General features: G+C 38.3%; 1 protein-coding gene across 5 annotated transcripts in view; it reads right to left on the minus strand.

The window, feature by feature from the left end:
- The window catches only part of Fbxw7 (F-box and WD repeat domain containing 7, E3 ubiquitin protein ligase), a 111,961-nt gene extending 95,263 nt beyond the window's left edge, over positions 1-16,698 (minus strand). For all 5 annotated transcript variants that reach the window (XM_013029771.1, XM_013029767.1, XM_013029770.1 and 2 more), the window contains exon 1: positions 16,426-16,698. The gene's annotated coding sequence lies outside the window, so the exon portion shown is untranslated. The remainder of the gene's footprint in view (positions 1-16,425) is intronic.
- Positions 16,699-16,961: the final 263 nt, after the last annotated feature.

A 16,961-nucleotide genomic window follows, 5' to 3' on the forward strand; every position in this document is an offset into this window, starting at 1 on the left:
TCAGCAAAAATTACTGTAGGACATGAAATCTTGAGATTAGAACCTGTACGCTGCTGCTTCCCAGAACTAAGTACAATCTACCAGAGATGCAAGGAGTGACAGGTAATAACGCTGTTCTCAATGCCTTATATGTATAAACTTTGTTAACTTCTATAGTACTCAGTAAGGTAGGAGATTATAAAGAATTGATTCTGATGAAAAACAAAAAACAGTTTAAGGAGATTTAACCTCATTTTAATTAAGATTTAACTTAATTTCTCTCTTAAACCACTATTGACAGCATGGGATAAGCTTAGGATTCACCAGAACCTCTCTGCCAGAACCTCTGAAAAAGCTAATGAATGTTTCACTACCTCAAATCCTTATTAGGAAGCAATTCCAAACAAGAGCTGTATTCCTGTATTCCTACCTACTCAAGAAGCTGAGATCTGAGGATTGTGGTTCAAAGCCAGCCTGAATAGGAACATACATTAGATTCATCTCCAATTAACCACCAAGAAGCCAGAAGCAGAGCTGTGATTCAAGTGGTAGAGTGCTAGCCTTGAGAGGAGAAAACAACAACAAAGAAAAGTAATAAATTTAACAGGTCCAATTTTAACCATATATTCTATCTCCTGGAATAGTCTAAAAATTATAAGCAATACTTATCTGTTTGGCTATTTTGTTATGATGCACTCAGCAACTTATGCTAAGATCAAATAGCATTATAGTAACTCAAATTTAAGAGCAATTAAATTTATACCTCAAGAGGGCAGCATTTCTCATAGGACAGACAGGTCTGAAACAGAACTGTCCAAGAAACTTAAGAAATGCAGGATAAAAAAGTGTCATATTGGGGCTGGGAAGGTGGCTCAGTGATGGAGTGCTTGCCTTGAATGCATCAGGCCCTGGGTTCTATTCCACATAAGCAGAAAAAGCTGCAAGTAGTGCTGTGGCTCAAGTAGTAGAGTACTAGCCTTGAGCTGAAGAGCTGAGGGACAGTGCCCAGGCCCAAGAGCTCAAGCCCCATGAACAACAAAAAAAAAAGTGTCTTATAAAATCTCACATGCATTGTGAATCTTCAAGAGGCCATTGTTACAGTTATAGTTTCTTCAACTTAATCATAGAACCTTTTTCAAAGGACTAACCACTTCCAGCGGCTACTGCCGCGGAATGCACTTGGGAAACAAACCAGTGGACAAATTCTCTCATAATAAGTTTATCACCAGGCTATGTTGGCTCACATCTGTCATCTTAGCTACTCAGAGGGCTGAGATGTGAGGATAGAAGCTGGAAGCCAGATGGAGCAGGAAAAGTCTGTGAGACTCTTATCTCCAATAAGTTACCACAAAAGCTGGAGGTAAAGCTGTGCCTCAAGTTGTACAGCACTAGCCTTGGACACAAAGCTCAGGGACGGTTGCCCACATCCAGAGTTCAAGCCCCAGGACAGACAAAAACAAAAAAATTATCTTCCTTCTTTATCAAAGGACTTATCATCCTAACTTCTGGAGCAAATCTTTAGTCATCTATTTCTATGTATTTTCAGAGCATACTGAAGCATGGATTAGGCACTAGCAATAATAGTTTGCATGTGTTTCTGGGGAAATTAAAAACACTACCTGCCCTTCTCAAAAGACAGCAATATCGTGATTTAAAAAAAAAAAGGCTGGTGCTATAACTACTTGAGATAAATCCACAGAAGAGCTGAGGCCAACTAAATTTTAAAAACAGGTATTTATCCCAATGCAACATATTAAATATTTGTATTTAAGTTCTAAAAAAATTAATATTCTCATAATCCATGTCAACTAAAATTAAGTTTGATAATCCAAAGATGTGCTGTAAGATTGGTTATCTATGAAAAAATATATACATTTTAAATAATTATTTTTAATAAACACATTTTTAATAATTATGTATCCTGTCCATGAGCAAAGTTTTTATTTTTTTCTTTAAATCTATTAGGGTTGTGAGGCAGGCCACACAAAAAAACATAAATAGTTCTAAACAACTTTCTAGGTTCCTTTATTGGTAAGGCCTCTTGGTTCTGCTCCTGTAAGTACAAACCTGACCAAAATTACACTGAGCACAAAACTGATCTTATCATCAGTAACCATTAGCTAACTCAGTTGGAATAAGTTTTTCATCTCATAGTTATAACAGCATAATGTATTTATTAGATTTTTCACAAGAAGCGCAAGCTTTAATGATAACTAAATTAAAATACTTCCAATGTTTTAGATTTTTTTTGTATCTTTTGTATATAAACGTTTTGGATACATTTTAAAATTAAAAAAGGCATACTCCTACCCAGAACCAAGTAGAGATACAGTAAAGAGACTGAAGAGGTCTGTCACAAATCTTACAATGAACAACAATTAAAATTAGCTGTAGTAGAGCAAAAGTAAGTTGTTTCTTGGGTAAAAAGTTTTTACATAATAAGGTGGACAAAATTAAAATTTTCAACAAATACATAGTTTCTATTTTAGATGCTAAATGGGCAAAAAAAGTTACCTGATAGTAGAATTAAGAATTTAAAATTACTTTTAAGCAGATCTAGGTTTATAACTCTATTGAAATATTAAAAAGAAAATAGGGCAAGGGGAGACAAGAGAAAGTAAAGGAGAAAAAGAAAAGGAAGGAAGGGCACATTTGGATCAAGATGGTAAAAACTGTTGTCAAATTTTGTTAGAAAATTATGAGAAATATAAGAAATACTTTCCAAAAATGAAAGAACTTCAACTGAGTCAAGCAACTGCCCATCATATGAAGATCTGATAATATCAAAATACAACAGATGTAAAATATGAAATATTACTGTTTTTAGTTTTAGAAGAGCCACTATGATTAAGACATGGCCAAGTAGAACTCTAGGTACGCTTTGTTTGAAAGAACTTCAAAGTATAAAAATTTTGTTGCAGAGAGCTAGCTGGTGGCTTACATCTGTAATCCTATTTACTCAGGAGGCTGAAATCTGAGGATCATGATTCGAAGCTGGCCCAGGCAGAGAAGTCTCCAGGAGACTCTTATCTCCAGTTAACCACTCAAAAACCAGAAGTGGGGCTGTGGCTGAATTGGTAGAGCACTAGCCGTGAACACAAAGAGACTCAGAGACAGCCCAGGCCCTGAGTTCAAGCCCCCACAACCAATCACAAAAAAAAAAAGTTGTCAATATGTACATTTTTACAACAATTAAAATAATGGCATAGATCTTTTTAATCTGTTATCTGTCGAGGAGTATCAAGTAGGCATTAGAAATTTATTTTTATTACAACAGATAATTCCAGCTATGCCAGGAATTTCAAAAGAAGAAACATGTTTTTATCCCACTTAATGATACACACTGAAAATATGTGGGTTCAGCTTTCTGAAGTAGACTATTAAAAAAAAAAAGCAGCCTGGTTATCAAGTTGTTAAAACTGTTTAGTATGTATATTTCAATGATAAGGATTGAAACCAGTTCATGGGAATGTTGAAAATAGCAGAAGTTATGATCTCTACAGGTAAAGATCTTGTGTTCTTTGCTCATTAGTTGAATAGTGGAAGAATTTCACAAATTTTACTCCAGAATTAAATCTGATTCAAAAAAAGAAAGTCTTGCTGGGAAGGTGGCTCAGTGGTAAAGTGCTTGCCTTGCATGCATGAGGCCCTAAGTTCGATTCCTCAGCACCACATAAGCAGAAAAAGCTGCAAGTGGTGGTGTGGCTCAAGTGGTAGAGCACTACTCTTGAGCTGAAGAGCTGAGGGACAGCGCCCAGGCCCAGAGTTCAGGCCCCATGACTGACCAAAAGCAAAAAAAAAAAAAAAGGGAAAGTCTTTCAGTAATCAAAAACAAAAGTTAACATCATTCCTTGTTTTCTTACTTATATCTCAAAAATAACTAAACAATTAAAGACTGGAAGTGCATAGCTTAAGTGACGGAACATCTGCCAAACCAATGTAAGACCTTACGTTCAAAGAAAATTCTGTATCAAATACTGTCCCTGATATCTTCCAAGTTAAATTACACAAATCCATAGTATATTTTAGGTTCTCTTGCTAAAAAAAATTGCTAAATTACAAAACAATGCATGTGTCCCATAAGCTGTTTTAATAAATCATGTCAACTTTTTACAAATTTATACTCAACTAATATTAATTACTGGGAGTCAATCAATAAACAATTAAATAGATATATAAAAATGTGCAGACACCAAATGCTGGCTCTCACCTGTAATCCTAGCTACCCAGGAGGCTGAGGATTGACAGTTCAAAAGCCAGCCTTGGGAAGAAGATGAGACTCTTTTGTCTGCAAGTTACCACTACAAAGCCCAAACTAGACCTCTTGCTCTACTTGGGCTAGACTTGAAGGGAAAAAAAGGGGGGGGGACGATAGTGCCTGGAACCCTGAGTTCATGCCCCAGGAACTGTACCCAATATTAGAATAGAGTGTAGAATTTTCTTAAATGCTGAATTGACACATTTCTTTAGACTCTTAATCTATTTACAAGATAGGTAGAAGAGAAAGTTTCACAAAAGATGAGTACATTGATACTTTTATTCCCTACCTACACAAACTTTTAACATGAATCTAAGCACCTACAGGGTAGATTAAAATAAACTACTGAATCCAGGTGGGGACTGAGCAATCTACATTTCTTCACAATTGGAGGTAAGGGTGATGTTAATAATCACAGAGCACCATACTTTGAGAAGCACTAGTAAAGACAATCTACAGATAAAAATCAAGATGAGAAGGGGCAAGAGAAAGCAGAGCTGACAAGTGGAAAGAGAAAGGGTAGATGAATAGCCATAATATTCAATGTACATATGTGAAAAAGGAACCAGGTATTGGGAGGGGGGGGTGGGAGAGATAAGAGAACAGAAGGGATGAAATAGACCAAGATGCATAGTACTCATAAACTAACATGTTGAACTGAAACACATTTGTACAACTACTTAAGGATAATTTTTAAAACTGACAAAAAGAGAGGAATTCAACAGAGATGGAAAAGAGCTTAATCACACTAAAAGCACTGAAAGCCTAGACAATAAAACTGAAGTTTTAATAACAGTGAAATCAGCCAGGTGCTGGTGACTCATGCCAGTAATCCTAGCTAGTCAGGAGGCTGAGATCTATGGATCAAAGCCAGCCCAGGCAGAAAAGTCTCTAAGAGACTCTCCAATTCATCACTCAAAAAACGGAAGTGGAACTGTGGTTCAAACTAGTATAGCACTAGCCTTGAGTGAAAAAGTTCAGGGGACAGCTTCCAGGCGAGTTAAAGCCTCAGGACTGCCACCACCCCCTGCCCCCCCAAAAAAAATAATCACAGAAAATTAGATGTTGAAGATAAAGCAGAGATCAAACACTCGATGTTATTGAACAAAGTCACTTAGAAGATACAAAGAGCACATGCAAGATCTTGAAGACTGTCAAAAGAGCAAATCTATGTACAATGGGAATGATTGAGGAAAAGAAGTAACAACTAAAGGCACTAAGAACAAGCCAATTCAACAAGCCAATAAAAGTTAACTTCACCAACTCAAGAGAACTTCATCCATCTGACAGAGGCATGTAGAACTTTTAATAGTTGCCAAAAAGTGAAGTAGGGAGGGTCTAAGTTTCTAGACTGCTCTGGACTTAATAGTGATAGTTGTTCAATTGCATATAAACTAAAACCAGTTAACTATACACTTCAAAAGGTTTAGGATTCATATCAATAACAAAAATAGCTAGTGGATATATAAACACTATAGGTAAAAAAAGTAAACTAGTTTTAGTAATGAATATGAAAACACCATCAAGATTTCTGTTGCTAATTCAATTCAGGGAGCACCATTCAGATTACTGCATTCCAGAGAATTCAAGTCACACTACAGAGGCATAAATCTGTGCAACTGTCACTGAAGTTACATGGGAGGTGTGAAGAAAATAAGAGCCTAATCCCAAAGACAGAAAGTGTTGGAGGGCATGATTCAAGTGGTAGGGCATCTGCATGACAAGCTCAAGACTGGGAATTCAAATCCCAGTACGGCCACAAAATCTCACAAATTCATCTCAGGTAAATGATCAGACATTTTTTATGTACTGAACAGCCTTGCAGCACCAACTTTAAGAACTAGAGTCGTACTTTAAGAACTAGAGTAGCACTAAGAAAGATTACCATTCATGAAGGTTCTCGCTACCAAAACTTTTTTTCTATGTTATCTCTGGGAAATCTGACAACATCCAGGAGAAGATACTATTTGGCTAGCACTTTACCACTCTATGCCTCAGTGCTGCTTCCTCTTTTCTGGAGCTTAATTGGAGACAAGTCTCATGGACTTTTCTGCTGGGCTGGCTTTGAACTGCAATCCTCAGCTCTCAGCCTCCAGAGTACTAAGGTCACAGGCGTGAGCCACCAGCACCCAGTACTACCTTTTACTTTGTTTTGTTTTGTTTTGTTTTGTTTCAGGTGAGAAAGCTCAGACTCATAATGGAAAAGTGCCCCACCACCACCTAAAAAGGTTCACAATTCAATTTAAGGGAAAAGAAAAATATACATTTAAAAAAAGAGAGACTCACCAACTCAGTTAATAATACCTACAAGGTAGAAAATACAAAATGGGGAAGAAATGAAAACACCTTAAAAAGGGTGACTAGCATCTCCTCTGAAGAAAATGATATAGATTAGCAAAAATTGAGAAGCTAAGGAGGCTTAACACTTCTAGAAAAATGAAACAGAAGGTTGGAGTAATGAAAGTTTTGAGACAGTTGATCTATGTTGTAAGGAAATCAGGGAAACAATGAAGACTCTAAGGTTGCCTTAAAATAAGATTTAGCTGTAGTTGGAGACATTCAGTCTCCATTTTATGTGTTCCCACATTTTATGTGTTCCCACCACCAAACACTGAAGCACAGCAACAGAAAGAATAAATGAATGAATAAATAAATTTAAGGGTGAATAATGGTAATTAATGGCAGCTTCATTATTCAAAGTACAACAACCGAATTTCATAAGCTAAATCACAGATCATCTATTTTTGCATTATTGGTATACTTTGTCTCCTCCAACCAGAAAGTTTGGATCAAGCAGGTATTTTTATGTTTGGTTCACTTATATCAATGCCTGACATAGTTGGTATTCAGTAAATAATGCTGCAAAATAAAAACAATGACAAAATAATGAATGACATTCAAAAACAAAGACCATATATGCCTTCATCATTTAAAAAAAAACACAACTTCACAGAAATAACTCACAGTAACTTAATACTGCAATATTTATTATTATTGAAGCAGCTTGCAGAAAGAACACAGCTTTAGCTGCTCAATCCTCTTAATTAACCTATGAGGGAGGGAGGTACTATTATTATCATCCAAGGTTTACAGGAAATGCATGAAATAACTAGCCACTGGTCACAAAGTGGCCAAGCTGGAAACTGGGTCTATCAACTCCAAAGTTGCCTCTCAGCTACTAAGTCACATACAGAATTACAAGTATCCTTCTTAGGCAAACCTGGAGAAATGTGGCCAGCAATGAATAAAGACAAACTCCAGTGTTAAGTCAAAAATTTTTTGTCCAAGCCCTTCTCCTATAGGATATTAGAGGAAATTCCCCCACCTCTCCACCCCCAAAAACACTGATAGTCCAAAACAAATGAAAATTCAAAGATTTAAAGAATCCAGATGTTGTAAAGCCAGGAACAATAATCAGTCATCTAATCAACATTTCAAAGGGTAGTAGATAACAAGTGGTAACAGCGCAGTCTACAACACAAAAAATAACAGGGTATGACCACTGACTAAAACAGACCTCAAAGCTTCCAGAGCCATTCCCTCCATTATCGGTGTCTAGTATTCCCTCCCTCTCATTCTCACCAATCCCTTATACATTCCATTTCTAGTCTCCTACTGGATGGCTCTTATTTTGTTATAAAAAAAAAAAAAAAGCTTGAAGCTGTTTTCTTCTCTACATTTCTAAATCTAGTACATTAAAATTCTATAGTTGTCTAATAAAAAAAAATTCGGCTCGAAAATGCTCATTGGAAAAAAATTCCCGCCCCGCCCCCTCACTTTTTTGGGGGTCATTGGGCTTGAACTCAGGCCCTGGTGCTGTCCCTTGTGCACTTCTGCTCAAGGCTGGTCCTCAACCATCTGAGCCACAGCACCACTTTCAGTTTTCTGATGGTTAATGGGAAATGAGTCTTACGGACTTTCCTGTCCAGGTTGGCTTTGAACTGCGATCCTCAGATCTCAGCCTACATACAGGTGTTGAGCCACCAGCGCTCGGCTACCACTTACTCTTTACTAAAGTTAATATTACCAAATTCACATGGAAGTCAATTAAGAGACTTACCAATGATATAAAATGGCCCAAATTCTTACCCATACAACAACCTTCTGGTATTATAACTTATCAGGAAAATATCAAACATGCTTTTCCCACAAATATTCAGAATCTAGTCATAATTATAAAACTCTTTTTGAAAAGCTCTGAAATGCTAAGATCCCCAGAGACCCAGAGCCAAAGCCTACCAGCAAAGAAAAATATGTAAAATACTGAAATTTTTTTTAACTACTCAGTAAATTAACCAGAGCTGTTGACAAATAAACCAACCTAATTTTTCATTTACCTGAAAATCTAAAGAAAACTTGCCTTAGTTGGAGAAGTAAAGCCCAGCGCTGATGGCTCACTTATAATCCTTAGGTACTCAGAAGGCTGAGATCTGAGTACAGATTTAGGTTTGAAGCTGGCTGGGGCTAACAATTCCTGAAGATCCTAAATAACCAGCAGGAAGCCAGAAGTGGGTGTGTGGCTCAAGTGGTAGAGAGCCAACCTTGAGTGGAAGAAGCTGAGCCACAGTGTAAAACCCTGAGGTTCAAGCCCCAGAACCAGCACAAGAAAAAAAAAGAAAAAAAATTGAGAGAATAAAGAGTTTAGAAGATAAGCAGTTAACCAATGCTAAGAAATATGTCTCAAATTTTTTATCATGCCTATGAATTTTTTTTTTTGGGGGGGGGGGCTAGTCCTAGGGCACAGAACTCAGGGTCTAGACACTGTCCCTGGCCTGGCTTTTTTGGCAGTCTCACAGACTTCCCTACCCAGGCTAGCTTCAAACCACAATCCTGAGATCTCAGTCTCCTGAGTAGTCAGAATTACAGGCATAAGGCCTGGCTAGATTTTTAATATACTCACCTTAAATATACACTTTTATCAAATAAAACAGAATATTCTAGGTAAAATCAAATTGTTCTCAAAACAGAAATACTTTCCAAATACCAAAACAATAAAGAACCATTTATTCCTTGCATTGGCCAGTAAAACAATAATTATACGAGGCTTAAAGCAATAATATCTTTTTTTTTGTCGGTTGTGAGGCTTGAACTCTGGGCCTGGACACTGTCCCTCAGCTCTTCAGCTCAAGGCTAGCATTCTACCACTTAAGACAGAGCTACTTCTGGCTTTTTCTGTTTCTATGGTGCTGAGGAATCGAACCCACGGCCTCATGCATGCAAGGCAAGCACTCTACCACTGAGCCACCTTTCCAGCCCCATTTCTGAAAAATGGGGCTATTCAAGAAATATTTAAGAAGAAATACATATTAATAGTTTTGTGAAAAAGACAACAAAAATTATATAACTTAATTTATAAATAAAATTATTTCTATCTTCATTTGACATAAATGATAGTTAAGTCTTCAATTCCACGATCTTTTAAAGCTGTTTATCTACAACAGATAAAGGGACTGAAAATTAAAGGAGCTAATAACTGAATTATATTCTCATATTTCCCAGTGGACAATTTAAAACAAAGTTACTTATCAGAGATAGAGACAATCAATGATTGGGGGGAAAAACTCTTTCCTGGCCAAGCGCCAGTGGCTCACACATGTGAGCCTCGCTACTCAGGAGGCTAAGATCTGAAGATCACATTCAAAGCCAGCCCTGGCAGGAAGGTCCATGAGATTCTTAGACTCTTAACTCCAATGCAACACCAGCACTTGAGCACTCTGGCTCAAGTGGTAGAGCGCTAGCCTTGAGCTGAAGAGCTCAGGGACAGCGCCCAGGCCCAGAGTTTAAGCCCTATATCCAACAACAACAACAAAAAAAAACCCTCCTTCCTGTTCCATGTACAACTGACGTCTTTAGAAATGAACTCCAAAATCTTTTATTTCTTTATAAAGACAACAGTTTTTTAAAAAAAACTAGAGAAAGTTTTTAAGACTATTTAACAAAGTGTTAATGAATCACATACTTGCTTTAGATGCTTTTGTAAGCACTGTAATTCAATAGTATTTTTCAGACCCAAGTCCTGAATTTACACATCGAACAATACAAAGCCTAACTTTTACTCTTTTATTTACAACACATAGGTTTATGAGACTCAATAAACTGACAGGTCATATACAACACAGTAGGTACTAGACTAAAGTTTTACATGTTGTCTTACGTCATTTAAACCTCATAACAACCTTGTGAAGGACATGTTTTCCCCCATCAACAGGTGCTAAAGCCAATATTAAATAAGTAGTTTGTCCAAGGTCATGTAAATAAAAAATGTACTCTCTACCTAAGTCTTCTGCCTTAAAAGTATCTTATTAGGTAAATGAGAGGAGAACCAGCAACTTGTTGCTGCTTCCAGGTGTGTGTGATTTGAAGCCCTGGGTAGTTATAAATTACTACTGTGGATGAAACTAATTCTTCTGAGACCTTAGGAGGCCATGAAAAGTTATTCCCTCCAGAGTCCTCTAAAAAGCATGTCATCCTAAAAGATTGACAAATTATGCATTCTTCTAAAAAACAAACCAGCAATTTGCCTTGTGACTTCAGTATGATGCGTATGTTAGTGGGTTCAAGACTCTGGAAGTAAGCCAGGCATGGTGGGGCAATTTGGGAAGGTAAGGTTAGAGATCCAGCCATTCTGAGCTGAGACTCTGTCTCAGAAAAGAAAGGAAGGAAGGGGGAATGAGGAAGGGGGACAGGGGAAGGGAGAAGAGGGGAAGAGCGACAGAGGGGGAGAGAGGGAAGGGAACAGAAGGTATCCAGCCATTCTGAGCTACTAGGTGAGACTGTCTCAAAAAAGAAAAAAGAAAAGAAGAAGGGAACAGATTTTGCTCTTAAATAAACATAAAAACCCCAAACCCTTCTCCCCCCCCAAAAAAAAAATGGAAGAGGAAGAGAAACTGAAGTAATAGGCACACTGGAAGACAACTGGCCCTCCATACCTGTGACTTCCACATATATGCAGATCTTTTGTCTTCTCACTCTACTTAATACAGCATAACAACTATTATTTACATGACACTCACACTGTATTAGGAATAACTAGAGATAATTTAAAACATAGGAGAGGATATGTACAGGTTATATGCCAATACTACTTTATTTTATAGAAAAAACTTGGACATTCTTATGGCAATCAATCCCCCAGACACAGAGGAATGACTAAACTGTATGAAATAAAAGCAGTTGAAATTTAAAAAACCATCACTATAGCTGAGCGCCGGTGACTCACACCAGTAATCCCAGCTACTCAAAAGGCCAAGATCTAAGGATCAGAGTTCAAAGCCAGCCAGGGCAGAAAAGTCCATGAGACTCTTATCTCCAATTAACCACCAAAAAACTGGAAGTGGCACTGTATGTAGCACAAGTGGTAGAGCACTCACCCTGAAGAGCGCAGGGACAGTGCCTAGAGCCAGAGTTCAAGCCAAATAAATAAATAAGCAATCTTTAAGTACTATTAAACTTTAATGTTCTTATAATTTGACTAACATTTGTCAGATTCAAACAAAGCATAAATACCTTCAATTTTTATCTTCAAAGTACTTTACAGCTTATTTTTAGAACCTTTCAAAATTATACACAATAAGCCTCTTTTCAAGTCCTTTTGGCCATGATATAAAGCCAAAGTATCTATCACAATACACCATCTTTGGATAGATGGGAAAGGTCTCTATTCTTTACCTGCAAGTCTTTAGCAATGACATCACCCTTACTCTTCAATCTATATTCATCATTATGATTTTGGTCTTCTGCTTAATGAATAAACATTTTAATATTGCACAGAGGAGTATATCTCACCTAGAAAAGATAGATCACCTAAAATAGCCAGCTTTGGCTTTGTAGTATAATGAAGCCAATATTCTATGTTGGTAGATCTTCAATCCCCCATAGCACAGATCTGTAAGTTTTGACCCACACAAGTCAAATCCAACCTGCCTCTTGTTTTTATCTTCATGCAAATTGCATTGATCACAGTTACTAAAAGAACATGTGACTATAAAACCTAAAATATTAACTAGCCTGTAACAAAAAATGTTTGCCAATCCTTCCTCTGTACAATAAGATGTCAGACAGAGCACAAGACTTCCAGAACTATCTCCAAAGCACAATGGACTGGGCAGCTGCTAAGCTACACATAGACTTTGATGTGATCTACTGCTAAGACATGTACAAACACACTCTCCAAGGCTGACTAATCATCTCATATTAATCCCAAAGTTGTAAGGCAAAACGCTTAAGTTACTGCTCCCCTACTATCAAAGTCCCACCTTTCTCACAGTTATTAAAAGATGCCTTTTCAGTCCATCTAAAGGATTCCACCAACATAAGAAAATGTTGTGGAAAGTGGAAGAGAGAAGGTCCCAACGCAGCATATATCCTAATCCCTATACCCGCACCCTAGAATCATTGTGACCTTTCTCCTGGCCAACTATCTGTTCCCAAGAGGGTTCTTCCAATCAAATACTCTCTTAGGAAGCCAAAGAAGCTCTACAGTGGTTCTAAAATCAAAACACAAAAAGTGTCAGTACTTGCAATCTTTAATCCTTGTTATAAAGTCAACACCAGATGCTAGCCACAAAAAGTCTAAATATTTTTAATGTCAGATTTTTTTTAATAAAAAGGTTTTCTTAAAAACAAAAAAAAGTAAAGCACTTTAAGCACTGCTTTGCCAACACAGGGATATCCCCTCCATTGTATGGGACACAAAGACGCACACCAACTGCAAGCAAGGGAAATAGCATTCCCTGTCAGCTATTTTTAGATCCACTTGGTAGTAGTAAGACCAAACTTAAGATGACCATTAATACAAGGTAAACTTTTAAAATATGAATATAGAGAAGCAAATCTGCCCATTTACTATAAGTTCTTTAACAATGAAATTCTGTTTGCTGAACTTAATCTCAGAAAACTGAATACCAGATTAAAAATCTATAGCTGTTCCAAAAATACAAAATCATATGCCATAGAACTACAACAGTGGTCATATTTAAAGGCTGCTCCTTCCTTTTCAAATACTTTTCAAGTATTATCCACTTATAAAATATCTTTTTCGTTGAGGAAGAGTCTCATCTAGTCTCTGCTCTTACTGTTTATTTGCTTGGTCGAACACAAATCCTAGCTCTCAAAATAAAAATACCCATTTTTCAGTTCTTCACTTGCTATGTACAATCTCAGAAACATGTTTTGAAAATCTCCTAACACTATCAGCCTATCACTCATTAAACTATTTCATTGTCTTGAAATTATCAGTATCTAACTCTTAACTCAAAAAGTAACGTCCAAAACAAAGTGCACTGCCCTGTTTCTGAATTCTTTCTTAACAAGAAACTACTGGCACACTAAAATATTAAAGACATCTTTTCCATCCCTCCTCCTGATAAGCCCCTAGACAATGTCAGTTCCCCCCCCCCAAAAAAAAGAAAAGAAAAAAGAAACACACACACACAAAAACAATAATCCTAATCTTTGAGATAAAATGTAATCATCTAAAACTACCCTTTCAAGAACATTGCTGTAAACTGCTTGTTGGGCTATAAGAGAGCATCTACAGTCTACACAAACACAAATTGGCCTGGAACTCTATTCAATAACCTTCCTCACTGAGTGCCAGTGGCTTACACCTGTAATCCTACTAGGAGGCTGAGATCTGAGGATTCATGTTCAAAGCAAGCCCTGGCAGAAAAGTCCATGAGAATCTTACCTCCAATTAACCACCAGAAAACCAGAAGTGGTGCTGTGGCACAAGTGGTAGAGCACTAGCCTTGAGCTGAAGAGCTCAGGGACAGAGCCCAGGTGCAGAGTTCAAGCCCCATGACAGAAAGAAATAACCTTCCTCTATAGGGATTTCCTTCACATCAACCTAACTTCTTAATCAGTCTTTTATTCCTTCAAATTCTAAAAGTCTTAATTTTGTCTCCATGTGATCTTTTCTCCCTGAAACATACATTCTCAGATTCAGCTCCAAATAATTCTGTGTAGTGTAGGACAAAAATCAACATTTCCCTAATGAAAATACACAACTACATTTACAACTATAAGACACGAACCAAACACATGGACCTGGTATATAGTGGTCTTAAATTAGTATTGGTCCATTTCCCCTTTCCTACAGATTTGAACAATGTGTATTTGATTGCTTCTGCCACCCATATACATATGAAACATAGATACACAAAATATTGTCATTTCTACCCAAATATTCAAAACAATATTACCATGACTGTTAACCAAATTACAGTCAAAGCAATACAAGTCCTAAAGTAAGCAAGCAATTCTGAATAGGTACAAGCTACACTCAAATGGTAGTTTTATGACTTATGCTCCACTCCAAGTATCAGCCTATAAAGATGAGATTTCTCCATCATCTTTGGAAAAAGTGGAATATATAACTTTTTCAATGTCATAAAATAAGGAAACATAACCAAAAACAATTTTTCCAATTATAGATCTAACCTTACATCCCACTACCAGATATTTTCATTCAAGTTCTCATTTAAAATACAATGTATGGGTCTTACAAAAGCTTAAGAATAACAAAGCACATAAACTAAGCAAAACAGAAGTTCCAGGGCAGGGCAAAACTGTCAAAGAACTTGTTCCAAGAAAGCACTGAGAAAGAGGACAGTAGAGAAATCAACATCTACAAAACCAGGAAGAGATAAGGTCAAACCTGATTTAGCATTTCACAAAACACAAACTCCGATTTCATCTAGGAACTAGGAGGCAAGTGTAAGATAATATAAAAGCTAATAAATTTACACAACTGTTATTTTAAGGAGGTAAAAGTTTTGGATAATTACATTTAAGAAAGTTTAAATGAATTCACTCATGATAAGGAATGGAAAAATTTGAATAGATAAGCACAGATTTCTATTCATTCCCACAAAGCATCTCTAACCCTAGCAAATTAGTAAGGGTTGTTAGCAAGCCCACATTTTAGTTGTTCAGATGGACCAGAATTCTCCATCTACACTACCTATGCCTTGTTACAGAATATTCCACTGGGTATTTAACCTTTAACGTATTTAAGTTAATCCTTAAATATGTGAAGTGGTAGTTGCTTTATGTGTATACTAGTACTGGGGCTTGAAGTCAGGGCCTGGGCACTATCCCTTAACTCTTTCATTCAGTGTTCTCATTCTACCATTTGAGCCACACATGGCTTTTTGGGGGTTAAATGAGGTTAAGAGCCTCACAGACTTCCCTCCCTGGGATGGGCTGACCTCTAAAGGATGCTCAGATCTCAGCCTCTTGAGTAAGCTAGGGTTACAGGTAGAAGCCACCGGGTGACCAGCATTAATTATTTTACACACTTTTACTTTGGTACCCTGAGAAAATACCTAGAATACAAGTCAAAAATTTTATAGCCTTCTACTTTAAAGTAATAGGGGGAAAAAAAATTCTTAACTGAGAGGTAAATATAATCAGTCTCACACCATATTCACAAGAAAAAAAAAACTGCTGTCAAGACACCATCACTCAAAAAAAAAAAAAAGAGTTGTTGGATGAAAGGGCAGGGGTAGCAACTTTTATAAAATGACAAAGACAGTAAGCTCTGTCCCCATTATAAGTCCCCAGTCAGTAGTGATTAAGAACTGAATTTCCTAAGCAACTTAAATCTGTTGGAGTCCTCTTATAAAGAGGAATTGTGGAGTCAGGAAATGATAAAGAAAAACTTATACCAATAGGTACTAATATGAAAAAAACAAATCAGTTATCCTCTCAAGGAAAACTAAAAGGAAAAAAGTGTTTTTCTTTTACTTTCGAGGGTTCAGACTGTAAGTGGTTCCCACGTGGGAATCCAAAAGTGTTGCCCAGAAACAACTGCCACGCTATATCACAGCCGGTGTAGCAGGAAAAGGTACAGTACAGAGATATCCTTTGTGCACACTGAGGCTATGGCTTCCTCAATTTCCATTTGCCAATTACTTGCCAGAAGAAAGGTGCGTATTCCCACTCTGGAGCAGTCAGAACTCCTCAAAGATCATCCTGTACCCTGCAAGCTACAAGGTTTACAAAGCACAGAGCTACCTACTGTCTTCTCTTCTGTGCCAAAGAAAGGGACACAAGAGATCTTCTCACCTCTACACACCAACCCTCCGGCAACACACTCCAACCTCCCCCTCCCAAAAAAAAACGCACAACCAGCAGCAGCAACTCCCACTTTCCATCCCGCCGTTCACCCTCCCGAGGCTACTCACGCTGTGGGGATGAGCCGCAGCGCCAAGAAAGTAGCTGGAGTTCCCTTCCTCCTTGGGACCGCGGGGACAGCTGGGGAAGGCTGGGCGCGGAACTGTGCAAGAAGCGGTGCTGCCGTGGCTCCGTCGGCCGGCCACCCCGGTCTCTTCCGCGCGGCCGGCGGAGGTGGTGGCGGTCCCTCTCACCTCCTCTTTTCCTCTTCCTGGGTCTCAGGCTGGGGCTCCGGCCCGTCCAGGGCCACTAGTCCCGGGACAGTCACGTTTGGAAAGCTCCGGATTTTGTTTTTATAAAGTTTCCTCTGGGCGGAGGCTGCAGCCGGCCCCCCGGTTCCCCCCCGGCCCCGCCGCCCGGAGGGCTGGGGCGGGGGAGGGGGCTCTAAGAACTCCCGGAGTCCAGCCGAGGAGCCGGGGGGCCGGCGGCTGGCCGAGGGAGAAGACCCCCCCCCGGAGGGGGTGGAGGGGAGGGGAAGGTAGGGAAAGGACGACGGCGCCGGTCCGGCTCTCCCCGCCGCCGCTTCACATCGGGGTCCCCGCCCCCC

Source organism: Dipodomys ordii, unplaced genomic scaffold, assembly GCF_000151885.1.
Source record: "Dipodomys ordii isolate 6190 unplaced genomic scaffold, Dord_2.0 Scaffold122, whole genome shotgun sequence".
NCBI classification, from domain to species: domain Eukaryota; kingdom Metazoa; phylum Chordata; class Mammalia; order Rodentia; family Heteromyidae; genus Dipodomys; species Dipodomys ordii.